This window comes from Stegodyphus dumicola, chromosome 7 (assembly GCF_044657685.1).
Source record: "Stegodyphus dumicola isolate Sdum_Otavi_A_Nest chromosome 7, ASM4465768v1".
Taxonomy (NCBI): Eukaryota; Metazoa; Arthropoda; class Arachnida; order Araneae; family Eresidae; genus Stegodyphus; species Stegodyphus dumicola.
Window position 1 is genome coordinate 194,277,115 of NC_140774.1, and position 19,234 is coordinate 194,296,348.

General features: G+C 36.6%; 1 protein-coding gene across 2 annotated transcripts in view; it reads right to left on the reverse strand.

The window, feature by feature from the left end:
• The window catches only part of LOC118204990 (A disintegrin and metalloproteinase with thrombospondin motifs adt-1-like), a 191,311-nt gene that overhangs the window by 73,721 nt on the left and 98,356 nt on the right, over nucleotides 1–19,234 (reverse strand). The gene's annotated exons all lie outside the window — the stretch shown is intronic.

The following is a 19,234-nucleotide window of genomic DNA, read 5'->3' on the forward strand; positions in this document are numbered from 1 at the left end:
AGCTACCACCCCTAGCACATAAAACAGCTTTTACCCGGTTACTCATTGAGTCGAACTAACAGAAACGGGCCACTCATTCAAAGCTGCTTCTGGTCTATGTCACATTTCATCAACCAAATATGGTTCATCAACCAATAGCTTTCATCAACCAATAGCTGGAGAAGGTTGGGGGGCCAGTTTCTCAGTAACTCATTACCAGATGTTTTCAGTGGTTGACAGACTTCCTCGATATACAAGGTATTCGACAGGCCAGGGAAGCAGTCGATTACCCTATGTATGGAGCACGACTTACAACATGTAGTCTTGTATTATCTTGTTTGAAGATGGTGTTTGGCAAGCCTCGAAGATACGGCACAGCCACTGGACGTAAGTTGTCAGAAATGTATACCGATTTGCGTTCAAATTTGTTATTTATTGCCTCTAGATAGTGATAAGTGACGGAGGGCGTGGGCACCATCCCTCTACCACGATGATCAATTGGTATAGCGCTACGTCCTCCCTTATCTAGAGTCCGACTTGAGGAGCCACACGCGAGCCTCGCACAAGACGCCCTGTCCCAAAGCCTGGACCGTACGGTCAGCAGTCGTACCGACCAAATGCCAACGAGGTGAACTCCCGTCCAAAGTGCCTCTAGATAGTGGAGGACGCGGGGCATATGCCTGTTTACCTATGTTAGACACCAGGCGCCCCCCGTCCTCCGTCACCTATCGTGTACCCAGTGGCTACCCAAACCATCACACCAGGTGCAAGGTCCTATGCCGATATCGAATGCAAGCAGGCAACGTGTGGTCGCCTCGGAGCATCCAGACACGCATCCGGCCATCAAAATACTGCACGCAGAACCGGAACTCGTCTGAAAAGACGGCATTGTGCCACTCCTGTGTCCAGCTTTGTCGTTCGGCGCAGCAGAGTTGCCTTCTCTCTTCGACGCACGGTACGAGCGGATACTGGGCGTGCTGCAAACATTCCCATTTCGCGCATAATCCGTTATGTGGTTGTACGGTTCTTCAGAGCTGACCTCATAATATGTCTGTCCTCTCGTGCGTTAGTTAGGTGAGGGCGTTCGGATACTGCATACCATTCACTATGACCCTCAGCAATCCATTAGCTCCCTATTCGCATGGCACTGGTTGAATGTCGACCAGTGCGACGGGCGATAACACGAAACAATAATCCACACTTCTCGATAGGCAGCGATCCTGCCTCTATCGAATTCTGGCACTTGCTGGTAAGAATTTCTTATTATTATTCGATGCATAACACGAAATTGAGCAAACTCTGACCTTACAAAGCACTTTCCGAATTAGAAATCCACTGTAAAACTTCTCTTTTTTGCAGTGCTTCAGATGTCGTTTCTCCCTCTTGCGTCGTCTAAATTCACTGAAATATACTAATAATCATTTGCATATCCCAACCTCTTCTTTCTTTCGTGTGATTTTGACTTTTTTTAGATCATTCCTTTTCGGTGTTGAAATTTTAATTACTAGAAATGTAAATCTGCTGAAGGTACAAGGCAGTGTACTTAATACTGTTAACGTTTCTTCTTTTTCTGACACCAGTTGTTAAGTTATTTTCTTCCTTCATGTTCGTACGAGGTTCGTGTGGATTTGGAGTGAATAACGACGACACTTGATGAAGTATCGAAACAAACTTTATTGGACAGTACTGTCAGGACAGCTCCAAAACACGTTTTACAGTCGTCGATGAACTACTATAAACACGCTGAGACGATCAGCGACACAGCCTTCAGGTTATCAGGCTATCACGGTGGAGACAGCTTCCTGCAAAGCACCCAACTCTGCTTTCCGTAGTACAGCTCCCGACTCTGCTTGGTCGTTCTCGGAACTCCACGTACTCTCCAGCCTCTCCACGCTATGCACTCAACGCTATGCACTCGCGATGCACTCAACGACACGCGAGCACAGCTCCCGACTTTTCGGTTCAGTCGTTTCCGGAGCTCAACACGCTCTCTCGACGATGCACTAACCGCGATACACTAAGAGACTCCTTCGGTGTACTCGACGACCCACTCGGCACTCGTTGCCCGACTGTCAACTCTATCGACTCCGCACGGCTCGCTAGACGAGGGACACTCTCTGAGACGCACTCTTTCGATGAAGCACACTCTCGATACTCACTGACTGCGGACCGGCAGGGTTTATAAAGCTTTCGGCTTGTGTTCGAGAACATTCTGGGCTAAACCGGTAAGAATTCGTTCCAGAAGATTCTCCATCCGTCCATGGTATATCGCCAATTTTGTCGCCAAATATCGCCAAATGGGCGATTTTTAGCCACGTGTGGCAACCCTGCCTTTCCTTGCTATTTTATGGCAACCCTAAAACTGCTTTGCGGGGAAGCCATCTTACCACGCCTGCACATTTCGTAACAATACTATCTTATCGTGCTTTGATAGCTTTTCGAATGTTTTCACTTTTAATATACAGAAATAGGTAAACGTACAAATCTGGATTTAGGAATATTACTCTACGTCCATGCGTCTAAGGTTTCTGCTATCTTTTAGCTTGCCAGTGATTTGCGCAGAATTACATCATAATTCTGATTAACTCTAGACGGCACATATGAATACCTCAAGTTATGGCAGATGCAACACATTTACCACTGCCGTCTGCTATTTGACTTCGATTACCTAAGAACCATTTAGTTTTATCATGGCATCTAGGAAAATCTACTGGAGTTATCAAGTATCAGTGCGCCCTTTTATCTCGAAATTTACTCTAATCGTCTCAGTAACTCGGGACAGAGATAGTCGATATTGCCAAATGAAATTGGAAAATTCTTCTAGGAACTCATGCTGTGGCATATAAATGCTGTATCCCGCATATGACTTTTAATTGTCATGCAGTTGAAGTATTCAACATAAACTGTTGGAATTTGAATCGTTATTCAAATATATTTGCCATTCCCATTTGTGTTAACCTTTTTCTGGAATCGCATTTCATAATCTTTCAAAGTTACGCTTTTACATGAAATTACTTCTAATGGTTACATACAAGAGCACTTTCGCTAAATGCATTTATTTTACGTGAATGTTCAAGGAGGTATATGTTAACTATACTAAGTTATGAAAGTGAATCTTCAGACTCAAGGGTTAAATCGCGTACTTATTTATTAAATTTCATTTTTTAATGGTAAAAGTTTACAATTGGGTGCCCCTTGTTTCTTGGCGATTCTTTTTTGACGCCAAGACCGGCGCCAGGAAGGCACAATTTCAAGATAGCCGCTCCAGAAAACCAAACTAAGAAGTCACTGACTTCTAGAGTAAACATTCTCTGTAAACTCAGAATCACAATGCATAAGACACTGTAAAACCCTCATTCAGCAGTCTGTTTCTTGTCTCAGCTAAGTCTTGACAGGGTCTCTTTAATAACCACAGGTCACAAATACTCATACTTCCAAAGTAACTTTATAAATTCCGATACAACCTTTTAATATTCTATAGCGATTTATGGCTAGGCCTAGCGAGAATAGAAATGCTCTACCAATTGCGTACAAATACTGATATTCATACAACAGGTGGTACAGCAACTCAGTTTGTGGTAACTAAGTATGAAGGGACGGACGGTTGCAAGGATGCCTTCTTCGAGATTCGAATCCCCGCACTTTCGTATCGCAGTCAGCTCGCTTAGCCACTATACGGTCAGGGCGGCTCAAATGTTTAAAACTAAAATCTCCTGTTGAACATTGATATAGCATCCAAAACTTTGCTGTAGCTTTCACCAGAGCACTCTGCAGTCTGAAGAGATTTGCAGCAATATCCTCCGTTGGAGAGAAGTATACAGACATCACTCCAAGGCTGCAATTTTCAAGGAAGACAGTAATACTAGCAATAAAATCAGATTCAACATCCACTGCAAAATTAATAGTCTCTTTACAACAACAATTGCAGTGCGTCCAACCTGACATTCTAAAACTCCCCAGTTATTCTTGACATAACCAACCTTACACCTTCAATACACTAAAACTCCTGCAGTAAAATTAAATCAGGGCACACTCCAAGCATATTGTCAATAACGGAGAATTGGGCGGCAGCCATAGCACAATGGTTCAAATTAATACTCAAAACAATCATACGAAAATTCTCTAAAAAAAAAAATCTGAAATTTTTCAGATTGTATATTACTCGCTAAGGGGCGTTTTTTTTTAACGTTTTGTGTGTTACCTTTATTTATTAAATATCATGTTCTTCGTACTTAAACATAAAATTCAAGTCAACAGCAATATTTCAAAATAATTTAAAAACACCATATCTTCAGAATTTTCAATACAAAGTCTCACGCGGTGGAGATAAAAATGCTTTTTTTTCATACAGTTTTACCATGGCTTGCTTTGAAATCATTGAGTTTCTTAATCAAAAACCTCTAAATGCTTTACAAAATACAAAATAGATAATGAAACAAATTCTAAATTTGGGCTTACAGATGCTCATAGACGTACGTTATTCAAAATTGGATGGCTCTAGGTACCGTTGTTTTATCACAATGCGAGAAACATATATAAATTTATGCAGATTCTTCATTATTTAATTTCTTTAAATATAATACAATGTGATAAATGGTATATATTTAAAAGAGAATGGTATATATTTATAAAGAGAATAATGGTATATATTTTGATTCGGTCAAGGCGCATATTGGTGATATCGGGAATGAAAGGGCGGATATGCTAGCTAAAGAGGCTGCCCTGGGAGAGGGTGATATTTATGACGCTATTAATGATTCCAGAAGAATTACCTTGAGAAAAATGAAAGCAAGTATAATTGAGAAATGGGCTCGGGAATGGAATGGCTCAAATAAAAATAAGGGTTACTTGAGGATTTTGACCATAAAAATAAAAATGGATCTATTTAATAATATAGATACTATTCAAGTTATCATGGATCATGGTAGATTCCCGGCCTATTTAAAACGTTTTAATCTCCAGGGCAATGACCAATGCTTGGCTTGCGGGAAATACGGAAATGCAGCTCATTTTATGGAAGAATGTAAACTGACCGAGAGTGTGAGGACGAGATTTGGAAAAATAAATGAACAGAATGTAATTGAAAAAAGAAAATTCTTGAATAGCTATGCAACAGAAATTATGAGGATTGTGAATGAAAACAAGACTATCATAGGAATATTTTAATCTTTTTTTTTTGTCTGCGTCGGGTGTGCTGCGTTAACCATGAGGCCGATTATTGTCGGCCAGGAGGGTTGCAGCATACTCGTAAACTAAACTAAACAGGGTGATAATATTCGGTAGGAACAATATAAAAAGTGATTCGCCGTTTACAGTGAATCAACCCAAAATGTCAAAATGAAATTAATTGGCCCTTTGGGCTAAAAATAAAAGTAATCCACAAAAAAAAATAATAATAATATACGACATAAGATAGAATGAAAACACGACCGTCAAAAATCCAATCTATATACATAAATAATCATCAAAATAAATCACTACAATACAGATCAATGCTAAGAATTGAAAATATAGAATAACAATAAATGAATAAAATATAAAAATCTAAATACCTCTTAATAAATTCAATTTCCCTCAATCGCGAAGGGCAATTTTTATCTAGAGCAGCACGTTCGCAATCCGATTCAATACCATATTTCTTATTTGATAAAGTACAGTTTACACAGTTGGGTTTAACCGTAGCGTTCCGTTGGCTTCGCTGCGGAGCCGTCCGTCATTTGCTCCGTAACTCCATAAGCTCCGCTGCGGAGCCCAATGTTTTTAGCACGATTACGCTTAAGATGTTACGGAATCGTCGGCGTTAGCAACTGTTATCTGTAGTTAAAACGTGCTCAGTCTCGCTACTGTTACGATTGAAACATTATTTGACCCATTTTATGGTTAGCAACATGGAGAAAAATAATTTTTGTGATGAGAATATAGTGAAGATGTGTTTGATTTTTCATTGTTAGACAATGTAGATTATAATTCTGACACTTCAAGTAGTGGTTCCGAAATTCTACTACCAAAGAGACGACGAATGGTAGTTATTGAAAGTGAAAGCGAAGAGTCGCCGAAAGACTTAGATGAATGGCGCGATGTCACGGAAGAATTAAGATATTCCGGATAGAATACATTTTAGTGTATCGGTCATTGGACCACAAATTTCTACAAATATTGTATAGCCGACACAATACTTCAAATTATTTTTCACAAACGAACTGGTAAATGAAATTATAAAAAGAAAGCAAAAATTACGCAGAAAAATGTTCTAAAGAATAAAGAAATATCTAGTATTTCTATTTGGAAAACGTGGCGTGCGGTGGAAGAGGATGAGTTTTGGGCTTTTATTGGACTTATTATCAATATGGGTACGATACCCCTAGCGAATATGCAGGATTAAGTACTTACGTATTAACGCAACCAGGCCAAAATTCGCATAAATTGCCAAATTTGGCGACCCTACTTACGGCAACCCTACGTGTTATACGTAGTTTTGTAAAAAGAGCATGTGGAGATTCACAAAATTTTCCTGCATTTTCGTGCAAATTTTTGTAATTTATGAGAAAATAGCAGTGTACATGGATAAAGTCAAGAGTGTGCGCAATGCCATTTTTGTGCAATTCTGAGATGTTTTTTAAGTAAAAATAAGTCGACGTGTACATGGTTATGGCGAATACGGTTTTCAATCAGTGCGAAAAGCAATAGCCAAAAGATTTCCGCCGAAAAAATAATTCTGCAACTTATTAAACCCTTCCGGTTTCGAATTTGAATGCGAAATGTGCCGGAGTTGCTGGTAGGCAGTGGTACAAAAACGTGCGGAGCGCTAAGGGTTAATCTCTGATTAAGATACAATAACACGCCGAACAAATATTAATTCATAAGTCAAACAACAAAAATCAGCGTTATATTTTCAAATATTCACAGATTTTAATCTCTGTTCTCACAATTCATCCATCGTCAAATGTCTTCCAGTACAAGAAGCGCAGTAAACATCGCCTCTACAGAACTTTTTGGCTAATCTTTGGAATATGGTAACAGGCAATTTGGCGACATTTTGATAGGCGATAAAGGTTACTAGCTAGGACTTTAGCAAAAATCTGAGAAGTACACAGTTCCAATTACAGATTATTTTGTCTGAGAGAAATCAGAGATCATGAGATATGACATGTGACATTTATGGACGAATCACAGTTCTTTAATCCAAAACGGGGGGGGGTGAAATTTGCAAAAATATTTGCAGTACTTTATACCATTTTGTATGTTTAGCTTCATTCCATCTTGTATGAAACAGTGTTGCTTAATATTTGGATCCCATGGCGCTAGCTAAGTAAATTCCAAATTTTTATTGCATTTATGTAATCATCCAACCCTTTGACTACGAAAGTTTGCTTATTAAGTTTCATTAAGCAGTATATTCTACCTGGTACAATAATAATATCTGATTGCTGGAAGTAATATACCTTTTGGAGGATGAAGGTTTTCAGCATCTTGCTGTTAACCATAAGTATCATTTCAAAGATCCTGAAACAGGCGCACATACGAATGCGATTGACGGCACATGGGGTGCTATAAAAAGTGTTATTCCTAAGCATTATGATAAGCAAAATTTTTCTTTTTTCTTTAGCAGAGCATGTATGGCGGAAAAATTCGCAGAAAAAATCATTCAATGATTTTGTTGAATCCATAAAAAAAGTTTATCCGCCATGGACTTAAGATTCTAAAGAAGATTAGGTAAGTTAGTATTTTTAATCATTTGAAGAGATTATTTTTATGCATTGTTCTGAATATAAGCAATAAATAAATTAATATGCTATTATTATGAAATTTTTATTAGCAATAAATTAGTTTAAAGTAACTAAGATTTTAAGCTAATTTTTATTAATTTAATGTATATGTTTATTTATATTTTAACTAGTGTTTTTTAATTTAATTATATTTTAATTAAATGATAGTGATTTTGTGGATTATACGTTTGTAGCATTTTGGAATACATTTCAGTAGAAGTAAACCTGCATGGAAATAAGTTAAATATTTGACACTAAGTATTTGCAAACATTAGAAATGGTTGCCTTATAAATTCGCAGGTGACGTTTATAATGGATAATTTAGAGGGAAAAGTTCTTGGATATTTTATTTATTTTATACGTGCAAATGTTCATCCTTGGAAAGGATATATACGTTTTCGCGATCAGGCATGCATACTTTTTCGCGATCAGGTAATTTCATATATGTCCTTTTTACCGACTTTAAAGATTCACAAAATTTTCCTGCATTTTCGTGCAATTTTTTCTAATTTATGAGAAAAATTATTTACATGTGTCATATATAAATTTGCCATGTAAAAATAAATTTCTGTGCAAGCTTGTTCCACTACTTTCCGGAAAATTCCGATCGTGATTTTAGCTAATAAGAACTTGGAAACAATTTCGCGCCTAATCTTCGTCATGATTAAGCACTTTTGTTCCATAAAAGTTCTAGCATAAGCATAATTCGGCTAGCAGATTGTTGGAAAAAATGTTGAGTAAAAAAAAAAAAAAAAAAAAAAAAAAAAACATGCCTTTACTTCGTAAAAATAAAATGGCGTCAAAAGAAAAAAATAACAGGTTGCTGTAGCAGGGCTGGTCGCCAAAGTTTCGCCAAAAATCGCCAAGTTACCATAATTTAAAGAATAACCAACTTTTTTCACCCTTTGACTACGAAATTAAACAAAAAAAAAAAAAAATGAAAAAGTAAATTTACTCCGCTTTCTATCCAAGTGAAACAACATATAAATAAGGTAAATTTGGCATTGGGGGACTTTTTCTGACAAACGGTTCTCAAACCAAAGGCTGGGACGCATATGTCTCTGCCGCAGTTAATGTTGAGACACATACGTCCCATACGTAGCAATCGACTTACTGTAAGCACACCTATTATTCTGGAAAACTTTGTTATACGAAATAGATTTACATCCTATGGTACAAGGTAAAGCAGTCTTTGCATAACCTATCATTACACACTAAACAACACATATTTGTTCTTGGTGAATTTTCGGATTATGGTAACTTGGCGACTTTTTGGTGAAATTTTGACGACCAAGCCTGCTACAGCAACCTGCTAGTTTTTTTTTTTTTTTTTTGACGCCATTTTGTTTTTACGAAGCAAAAGCATACCATTCAAGCAACTCCTTTGGAGGGCCATGGGATCCAAATATTAAGCAATACTGTTTCCCACAAGATACAAGATGGAATGAAGCTGAACATACAAAATGGTATGAAGTACTGCAGATATTCTTGCAAATTTCCCCCCTTTTTGGGGGTTAAAGAACTCTGATTCGTCCATAAATGTCACATGATATGTCTCATGATTTCTCATTTCTCTGAGACAAAATAATCTGTGAGTGGAACTCTGCACTCCTCAGATTATTGCTCAAGTCCTAGCTAGTAACCTTTAGCGCCTTACCAAAATGTTGCCAAACTACCTGTTACCATATTCCAAAGATTAGGCAAACTTCGCGGCTGATCCTTGGAATATGGTAACAGGTAGTTTGGCGACATTTTGGTAAGGCGATAAAGGTTACTAGCTAGGACTTTAGCAGTGTACATGGATAAAGTCAAGAGTGTGCGCAATGCCATTTTTGTGCAATTCTGGGATGTTTTTTTAAGTGAAAATAGGTCGACGTGTACATGGATACCGTGTATGTGCAATTCTTAAAAACGCGGCAAGCAGTTTGCGATTCTACACTTTCTCCAAATTTCGCACCTAATCTTCGTCATGATTAAGCACTTTTGTACCATAAAAGTTCTAGCATAAGCGTAATTCGGCTAGAAGATTGTTGGAAAAAAATGTTGATTAAAAAAAATGCCTTTACTTCGTGAAAACAAAATGGCGTCCAAACAAAAACTAGCAGGTTGCTGTAGCAGAGTTGGTCACCAAATTTTCGCCAAAAAATCGCCAAGTTACCATGATCCAAAGATTAACCAACTTTATTATACGAAATAGATTTACATCCTATGGTACACGGTAAAGCATTCTTTGCATAACCTAACATTACACATTAAACAACTCATATTTGTTTTCTCTTTGTTCATTTTTGTACAACGAGCACAGTGGCATCTTGATTTTCCAACTATTGGAAGATGATTCCCGACATTCAGGAAATTCTTACGGCCGTAAGCCAGCAGTAATTTTTAAAACAGAGATATATGTCCAGTTAGTAGTCAAAGGGTTAAGTGTCTCCAAAGGCCACGCACTGAGAACACTGAGTTTCAGAAACAATTTAACTGATATAGATCTCCAGCCTATAGCCAAACTAAATCTTCTAAAAGCTCTGATCTTGAGCTTCTAAAAGCTCGCGTTGGCAATTGGGGCTGACAGAAAAACACAAGAAGGAGTCCGGTCCCAACGATGTTTGGAGCAGATTCCCTCAGATTTACAGTCCTGTTTAATAATTTCAATCACTTTTTCATTTTTAATTGATGCACCAACTCCGTAAATTATAACCTTTAGTTTGATAAATCGACGTCGACTGAGTCTTATAAACTTTCGCAAATTATCCCCCTCTTCTACTGCAATCTCCAATCTTGCAACAACTTCGTCCTTGTACCCAATTTCAATGAAAATCCCCGTTTACTCTTCTGATACATTTTTTTTAAATTTTAACAATGATATCTCCAGGTTTAATCATACTGCTTAAATCATCAAACGCGTCAACATTCTCGGAAACCGGTTTTAAGATAATTTCATCGTGCCCCTTAGAGGAGTCAGAAGATGCCAAATCATGTTCTTTGGAAGAGTTACACGTTTAAATGACATCCAATTTCTCCACAGCAGATGCTTTGAAATCTGCAATACCTTTCCTTGAATTTTACCATACCTTGAATTTTAGGTAAAATCCTAGTATACGGTGCAGCCTTGGCGCGACTTTTAAAATTATCGCCAACACCAAAAATGATCCAAAGAACGTCTATATATATACTATACACTATATACTATGTGTGTATATACATAGTATATATACTATATGCATAGTATATACTATGTTTAACTATATATTTTCTTTGAATGACCCGTTAACTACTCATGACCCGTTATCAATGACATATGCATAGTATAATACTATGTTTAACTACTCATGACCCGTTATGAATGACATATGCATAGTATATACTATGTTTAACTATATATTTTCTTTGAATGACCCGTTAACTACTCATGACCCGTTTGAATGACCCGTTAACTACTCATATATATTATATGCATAGTATATACTATGTTTAACTATATATTTTCTTTGAATGACCCGTTAACTACTCATGACCCGTTATCAATGACATATGCATAGTATATACTATGTTTAACTACTCATGACCCGTTATGAATGACATATGCATAGTATATACTATGTTTAACTATATATTTTCTTTGAATGACCCGTTAATTACTCATGACCCGTTTGAATGACCCGTTAACTACTCATCGCAATGTCCCGTTTTTACTGCTCATCATAAAGTCGCCAAAAGTAGCCAAATCCCTTGTACACCAGATACTAGGATTAAACAGACTTTTATTTCTGTTAGCACGAATAATGTCTGCTTCAACAAGATGAACACTCTGAGCAGTTGCAAGATTAAGATCCTTATCAAGCCCTTCAATCTCGATAATCTTAAAGATTTCTCTGATCAGTGTCACAATACTACTTGACTCCTTCACGAATGACTCAAAATTATCATCTTCACGCATACTTATTATTAGGGAAGATTATGAAAACATCATCTTAACTTCAAATATTATATTCAGTATAATAAACTGGTACTATTCGGTTTCGAGGGCCGTATCAAAAATCGCCAAACTATTATTGATGCCAATGCTGCCAAAAATAATTGCGACAACCCTAATAATTGCAGCAAGAAAGGAAGTATAATAGTAAATACCTATCTATCTAAGAATGATGTTTTAATTTAGATGAAAGGTTAATTTCATATTATACTTTTTTATCATTCTAATTTATATGAAAAAGGCTAAACATGACTGAATGGAAACATAAGAGTAAATAACTATTTCAGATCATTATTATAATTTATATAAAAATTGCTAAACATAACTGAATGGATGCCCGCATCGCTATTTCGCTACCGAGTTATCGCTAAAGCAAAGTTTCATCTCGTTGGTTGTTCAAACGTAATTTTCCATAATGAATGAAACCTTTTCTTGGAAAATATTCAAAATCGGAATTCAGAACTGTAGAATCGCTAAGTTATTTGTTTGCCGCTTTTTACAAGGGTAAAAACAATTGGATTTTTGTCAATTTTCTTTACTTTTAAAGTGAAAATAGGTTGATATGTGCAGAGATAAAGTCAAGGGTGTGCGTAGTGCCATTTTTGTGCAATTCTAGGATTTTTTTTTTTTTAAGTGGAAATAGGTCGATGTGCACATGGATATCGAGCATGTGCAATTCTTAAAAACGCGTCAAGCAGTGAGTGATTCTGCATTTTACCCAAAATTCTATTCCCGACTTTTCATCATGGACAATTCCCAAATTGTTAAATCCATAAGATATCAAAAAGAATTTAAAAATTAAACTAGTATTTCAATGGCGTCTTAAGAAATATAGATCTATATAAACTTGCGCAATCTGAAATCAGTGCGTACGCTAGATTTGGCGCGCTGTTAAATGGGCGCGTTTGCTAGTGCATTTTCGCTGCAATTTTTTTACGGCCCTCAAAACAGAAAAGTACCAATAAATTCAACACTTAAACATTCAGTTAAAAGAATACACATACAGTTAAAATCACATTAAAAAGGCATATTTACGATTAAAATTATAATATACATTAAAATCCAGCAACGGTCAATTTTCAAACTAGACAAAATTCATACACACATAATAAAAACAGGAAAAATCACAAATATCACTATGCTTGTTCTGTGCACGCAAAATCAACCTAACTCCCAAAATAAGTTCAAAATTTAAAAAATCATCCAAAGGGCAGAAGGACCATAAATTCAAGTTTGGGTCTTAAAGGTGCACCAAAACTCAGGCGTGTCTTAATGGGCAGAAAGCTACACACGAATGATGCACTGGATTTTCAAATGTCAACAAACCGACAATCGTTAGGCTTAGTTAACACGAAAGTTATAACACTACGAATATCATGAAAACTCTTATAAATAGAGGAGAAACGATGATAAAGTGCATGAAAATACGTAATAAAACTCTTAGAATATGAACCTACAAACAATATGCAGAAATAATAGTAGATTTTTAAAACTCAGCTCGTCCACGCATACAACTAAGCTTACAAATGCGTAAAATTGTACGAATAAATATGAATAATAAGTGTGAAAATACATTGTAAACTCTTTATAGTATAAAATACAACCATGCAAACGGAATGTAAAATTTCTGGAAGTTTTAAAGCTCGGCGAAATCAAACATTAAAAGTAAATGCAAACAATAAATGTCATATAAAATCATTTGCAAAACACAAAATTAGAAATAGAACGGTACTTATAGTCTTAATGAGGCCAAATATATCCTATTATATGGCATACAGGATAGAAACAGAATATAAAGCATCCACGTCGTTAGACCTATGCACCGTCGACAGCTCACATCGCTGAATGATTCAAAAAGGGTCGAATACACAGAAATAACTGTAATTTCCGAGCAACAGAACACGAATACACTAGAATTCAATCATTTGCAGCACCAGATATAAAATAAATACCAAAATACAAGTATAATTTTCTGATTTCACAAAACGCAATCCAACATGGACGCGGACATGCGCAGAACTCCCCCCTCGGCCAATAATAATCGGTTTCATGGTTAACGCAGCGCACCCATCGCAAACAAAAATACAGTTAAAAGATTAAAACAAAAAATTAAAACACTGATCAAAACAAAAATACAGTTTAAAAACATCAAACCAAAACTCCCGGTATTGTTCTATTGCCATTTGTAAAAGTTCACCAAATGCTTTGCAAATCTAAACTGTTTATTGCTGCAATAGACTTCCTTTGTGTTGCCATGTTTTCCCTAACATGTCGTAATAATATGCAGTCTTAGGCAAATTGTCGTGAATTGTCTTCAGTACAACAAAAACTACAAAGACTATTACGTTGCAAAATAAATATTTTCAGGTATGTCGGGAAGTGCCCCGTGCCCAGTAATTATTTAATTGTAATCAAAATCGCATATGATTCTCATATTTTTAGAAACTTCAAAGTTCAGCAAATAATCTTTCCTTTTTTGCGAAATGTTCCATTTCTCTTTTCAGCAATCATCGTATAAATCTTTAATTTTACCAACAACAATTCTTTTTGATGTTTGAACATCGAATGCATCTCCCGGTATTACCTACAGCAGCCTCTTTGCGCAGCATATCGGCCCTCTCACTGCGCATAACACCAATATGGGCTTTCACTTAGTTCATTTTCACTTCATATCTTTTCTCAACTTTTACAAGGAGGTCTTTTATATACGAGACCAAAATACAGGGTGCTTATAAAGTCCCAGGCCCAGTTTGATGTTTAAGGGGGCTCATACACCTTAAACCCCTTATGATCTTCGAATATGTGACTGTTGCAAGAATTGGGATAATTCATTTATTTTAAAAGCAATTACTTCCAACGTTTTACAGCTAACTACATAATATAGCTGCTTTAGAAACTAGTAACCAGAAAGTTTGTGTTGCCACAAATATTTTTGTAATTTAATCCGCTTTGTGACAAAAGTTTTCGTCATGTTTCCACCTTGCGCGCATGATATTTTAAAAATGGCTAATGGTACATACTTGAAATTCAATGGAAGTGTTTATATGGACAATATTTTCTAACTGAACCGAAAATTTAATGCATATTGTAGTATTAAAAAAATTATGCACGAAAGCATTACAGATTTTTTTTAATAAAATACATTTTATAAACTCAACTCCAAATAAAATAAAAAATTAACATGAAATTCTTAGAATTTTAGGTTCACAGTAGTTTCCAAATGTTATAAAAGCTATATATTAAATATGAAATTAAATTATACAACAGAATGTTTTAAACTGTGCGCGTAAGGTGGAAACTTGACGAAAGGTTTTGTCACAAAACGGATTAAATTATAAAAATATTTGTGGCAACACAAACTTTCAGATTACTATTTCCGAAAGTAGCTATATTATGTTGTCAGCTGTAAAAATTTGGAAGTAATTGCTTTAAACAAGTTATCCCAATTCTTGCAACAGTCACATATTCAAAGATCTTATGCGTTTGAAGGTGTATGAGTCCTCTTAATAACTCATAAAATAATGAAGATATAAGCAAACCTATGGCATTTATTGATGGAATAACTTATATAGTTTCCTTTTTCAGGTTTGAATATCTTTACTTTTGTAAATATCGTCTGGGCGTGTGGTTAATTTCATTTTCCAGTCTAAATATCTGTACTTTTCTAAATATCGTCTGCTTATTAATTGCATTTTTCTCTCTTTTGATCCATTCATTTTTCTGGCATTGTTAATTGCCATAATGTGCGCATATGGGGATCTGAAAACCCCCATGAATACCGTGAGGCACAAAGGGATTCCCCAAAGGTTAATGTGTGGTGTGGGCCGATGGCTCGACCGAGTCATTGAGCCTTTCTTTTTTTTACAGAAAAGACCGTCTCGTCAATCGTATACTTAGACATGTTGAAAAACTTCGTATTTCCACAACTAGAAGAGCTTCATCCACATGTCTTTTTGCAACAAGATGGTGCACCACCTTCATTGGGGTACCATCGTTCGTAGTTCTTTGATTGACCATTTTACAGGAAGATGGATTGGACGAGGAGGTCCAATCCCTTGGCCACCCAGATCACCTGATATAACGCCGCTGGACTTTTTCCTTTGGGGATTTGTAAAGGACAACGTTTACAGGAGGAGAGTGTCAAACCTGGATGACTTAAAAGCCAGAATTACAACCGCATCTGTGGATGCCGACATGCTTGCCGGTACCTGGTGTAAAATTGAATATGGACTTGATATTCTCCGTGCGACGAAGGGGGCACACGTGGAAGTTCATTAACAAGGGTCATGAAACTTTTTGAATCTATCTAACCATTTATGTCATTAATTTTAATATACCTTTATTATTTTATGAGTTATTAAACATCAAAATGGGTCCGGGACTTTATAAACACCCTGTATTAGTGTTGTTAACAACAACCTTCCTGCTAGTGCTTCCAAACCAGATAATAAGTCTGTATATATACAAATATAGATTTTCATCTATCCATTTACGAACAAATATGATAGCAGCCAATTCGGCTTGAAAAACCGAACTGTAAGGTTTAAGTCTAGCCATAGTCTCTTCCTGTACCAAATAAGTAAACCACATAAATGACGCGCTAATTCCATTGTCATAACCCGAACCGTCAATAAACATATCCAATTAACCTACGCAAACATTTGGTCTCCCCATGCTTTTCTTAATGAAGGATGTATACTGTTAATCTTAAACGCAAAACCGCCCAGAAAAATTGTAAGGAAAACTGGCTCGTATCCACGTTACACATAAGGGAAAACCACGAAAATGCCCAGGCAGCCAGTCCGATCACCTGGATTCGAACCCCGGACCGAACTACCAGTTTTCAGCGACTTTAACCGCTCGGTCGCTAGTGAACGTGAACTCAGTGTATTTTGAATGCAGCAGTTCTGCTAATCGAGTATGAGTATCAAATTTGGCTTCTTCACCATAAAATCTACACGTGAATCCATTAAACTTCATACTCTTTCCCAAATTGAAATAGCATGAACGGCGTTTTCAATACAGAAATAAGTTTCTTCCGCGGTTACTCAAGCCGTGTTCAAACTTGGCACCCAACTACGAATAAATAGCAAATCTTTTGAGACATTTGTTTGCCGATTCTGAGAAGCAATACTATTACACAGAGGGCACATGTAAGAAGGGGAAACAACTTGAAATAAAAATAAATTCGAGAGAAAAATTGTAGAAACAACAGGTTACTTCGAAGCAGGATACGTGAAAAATGGGAAATGCTCTTCCCGGGACTCGAACCATAGATCTCACGAATACGCGACGAGCGTGCTGACCACTACACCGCAAAGACATACTACGAAGGTGGGAGAAATACCTTATAAAGTATCTGATTTGGACACCACGCGATTTCCTTCTGCGGACTATCAAACTATACACAATTTTTGCTGCACCTTATTTAAGCTTATTTCCTCGAATTTCATTAAAGATATATTTCTCATTCAATTTATTCTGTCCTCACTTTGCGAGAAGGCAAAGTCGACCCCCAATACGAGAATCGCCGCCAGGACATAGCGCCCACAACGAAGTACAACTTTGTGTTTGTGATGTTAAAATGTATTCCCAAAATCTACTCGAGCCCCCTATCATGGGAGTCCACCCGCAGTTTTGTGGCGGGCCCCAACCGCTTCCAGTTCAGGAAAAGTTGCTGTCCCCCCACCCCGTCGAGGCTGACCCACACACGAGCCAAAAGTTACATGTTAAGATTACCTTGTAACTTCGTGTTCTGTTAAGCTGCGTTCAGACGATGGAATAGTTTAAGCCGAGCTGCGTTGCCAGGCAACCAGTCTGCGCTACGTCACCAAATCTAGTTTAGGGCTCTTGGCATAAAGTTCGAAATTTTCAACTTTATGCCGAATTGGGATAAGCGGCGACCAATCAATGCGAATGCGCGAAAGCTGAATGGGAAACAAAGCGGTAAAAGCTGTACACACATCCCCTCATTTTATTCCTTGTTACTATGCCTCTGTCACATTTACGTCGTCGTTCGAATGCAGCCTTATTCCCTCAAGTGGCGGCAATCCATTTGCTATTACATGAGATACGTAATTTGTTACGCTGAAATTCTAATAAAAAAAATCTGATGTGTACACCACATGACTTCCTTGTACGGGATATTAAATTATACGCATTTTTTCTTGCATTTTCTTTAAACTTTTTGGATTCAATTAAATCTACTTCGCCGACAGTGCATAAACCACAACAGAATAAATGCATTCTTTAAAATACACTCTATTTCTTTACCATAGCGACTCTGGCGCTAGGTTCACTTAACAGTATTATATTTCGTTCATATTATAAATCAGAATGCACAAAATTTATATCATTTAAAGAATTATCTAATCGTTGCCACATGTTCTATGCAAATACTATAATAAGGCTAGAACGATGTATAAAAGAAATTAAGCAAACAAAACCAAAAATAAACAGTTTTTTCACAGACGATTGAGTATTTCTCATTCAATTAATTCAATTCTGACTTCCCGAGTAGGCAAAAATACATAAAAACTCAAAATATCTGTATTAAAAATTACGAAGTAAATCTTAAACACTTATTTCCTCGAAAAAATTCCAGAAACGATTAAGCATGATTTAATTCGCAATAATAAATGTTATCTTTGTTTTTGCGAAGCTAAGTTTCTTTAGATTGTCAACAAATCCACTATTGAGCTGTTTCAAATGTAAACAAGCAATGGCCGCCATCAAAAAAATCATTACGCTTAGCGGCACTTAAACAACTTTAAAATTGTTGATAATTCTAAAAATATTGCATGCAGATTTACTAAAGGCATAAAAACCTAAACCGGAAGATAAGAACAGCATAATTCAATCATTTTCAAAGCAAAAGTGTACAATTTACAAACATATAAGAGTAAAGAAACTGAGCCGGGTAACAGAGTGGATATATCTATAAATATACTTAGATACGTTTGGTGCGACCGATCGCAACCAAATTACGAGGTGCACATCTACATGTTATTGCAGTCCTATATACAAAATTTCAACGTTCTGAGGCTACTCGTTTTTGAGTTATCGAGATACGTACGTACCTACGTACATACGTTCGTACAGACGCCACGAAAAATTCTCTTCAGAATTCATTTTAAAGCAATTTTCTAATTTTTTTGGAGGAAAAAGAGTCTTATTTTGTCCTTACGTACAGATATCACGCAAATACATCGTTAAATTGCATTCGATAGCGGTCAAAAAGGATATTTCCGTTGAAATATGCTGCCTGAAACTTTTCGCGATTGCAATACTTCCTTTTTACTTCGTACAAGGAAATAAAAAAGGTTGTTTAAACCGGATTGGTGTTATTTTACAGGAAGACCTTCGGATGGGACGATAAACAGCTTTTCAATGTTTACAGAGTCATGTTTTAGCGTTTGAAAGAGTGAACGTTCAATATTAAATGTTAATCTAGGCATGTAAGTATGGACGCATCTCAGAAGAACATTTTAAGATGATGGGAAAGAATCGCCTTCTG